The sequence below is a fragment of the Acyrthosiphon pisum genome, unplaced genomic scaffold (assembly GCF_005508785.2).
Source record: "Acyrthosiphon pisum isolate AL4f unplaced genomic scaffold, pea_aphid_22Mar2018_4r6ur Scaffold_21878;HRSCAF=25160, whole genome shotgun sequence".
NCBI classification, from domain to species: Eukaryota; Metazoa; Arthropoda; class Insecta; order Hemiptera; family Aphididae; genus Acyrthosiphon; species Acyrthosiphon pisum.
In genome coordinates, this window is record NW_021771390.1 from 3,328 (window position 1) to 5,201 (window position 1,874).

Genomic DNA, 1,874 nt, shown 5'->3' on the forward strand with positions numbered 1-1,874 from the left:
AATAACTATTTTAGTTATTTTGTTGTGATTGCATAATATTATTTGTGGGTACTGAAACTTCTAAAGTATACTATTATATATCTATGATAGTACCACGGTTTGTTGTTGATGTATAACGCGTTACCTAATGGAAATTGTGATATGATTAATTTGGAATTTATTATTAATACCTATTATAGGTCAATTTTTTTTTAATACTATAGATAAGTATACCTATAATAGGTATGTCTAATATCCAGACTGACAAACCGTCTCCGCTCAGAATCGTTTTTCTTATACAGTGATATTATATCATTGAATTCAAATTTAATACTATCCATTATACAGTGACCCACTTGTAACCTACTGTACAGCAGAGCGACATCCACTTACCCACCTTTTTTATGCTGATTTTAAATTTTCAAGTTTTGGTAGAAATTTGCAGGATTATAATTAATATAAGTATATCATTTTTACGTTTGGGCGTCATTTAAGCGCAGGCATTTTTAATCTATTTACGTAACCGAGTTATGCTTTTGTGAAAAATAATTTGTTTTGTGTTTATTATTTTATTTAAACGTTCTGAAGAATTCAACAAATTATTTTAGGAGTTGTACTAATTATAAGGTGATTTATTTTTTGTGTGTAATACTAATAATTAATAAATAATATTTATATAGAGATTTAAAATATGAAAAATCTTGTGTAAGTACACAACCTATGTTTAAAATTAAATTTTTAAAACTCAAGTCGGAACCCCCTCAAATTTATTGCCTTATAATTTTCAACCCATACATTAAGTTGAAAAACACGCTACTCCACCGGCATATTATCTAGTATATATATGTCCGGTAAGTTATTTACCATACTTAATTATTTTCAACATAATTTCAGATGTTAGCAGCAAATCATAATTTATTATTTTATTAATATTTGACATTTAACATTTAATATTGGTATTTCATATCACACGTTGGTAGGTATTTTATATGATTATATAATCATTATATAATCACGTTCTATTTTAAATAATTTAATACCTATTGAATTTAAAAATAATAACGCATGGCCCGAAACGATATATAATCAATTATTAGGTGTTATGCTAATGTAAAGATATATCGCGTGAAATAAATATTTCTACTAAAACAATATTTTAACTTATAAATTATTTCGTTTTGAGTTATTTTTTGCTTAATATATTATATTATATTAATGATATATTATATATTTTGTTAATCGTGATGTTTTGTATTGTGGTATTTAGGTATTTTTGTATATCGTTTTCCGTTATAATTACCTACGTTTAAAATATAACATTTGCAAGCCCTGCATTTTATTACCTATTTAACTTTTTTTTTAAATTAGATTGACCTCCAAAGAAGGAATTACTGAATTAGTCTTCTGTCACCTTATTATTATTATTTATTTATTTTATTTTTTTACTGATATGATAAATGTGAATCGCTATTGAGTTATAGAACAATCAGCTATAGGTACTCATAACTATACTCACAAGCTATACGATTATTTTAAGGTAGCTACTCGTCATTTACAATTTCATGAAAATATGATTTGTACTTGAAATAACATAAAATAAAAAAAAAATAAATGAGTATAATTTATTTTAAAATAATATAAAGCATATTATATGCCTTTAAAATATATTGCAAAAAAAGTAGTTGAGGACAAATACAAATACTTTGAGTGTATATAATTTTTAAATATAAAATACCTTTTTAGTTTTTACTAAAAAGTGATTGTAAAAAGAGTTTTTTGATGTATATAATTATAATTAACTTTTGATACTGACCATATAAGTATATTTCATATCTGATAAAATAATCCCAGCACAACATTTATATCTTAAAATATTACAAGACATTTTAAGTTAA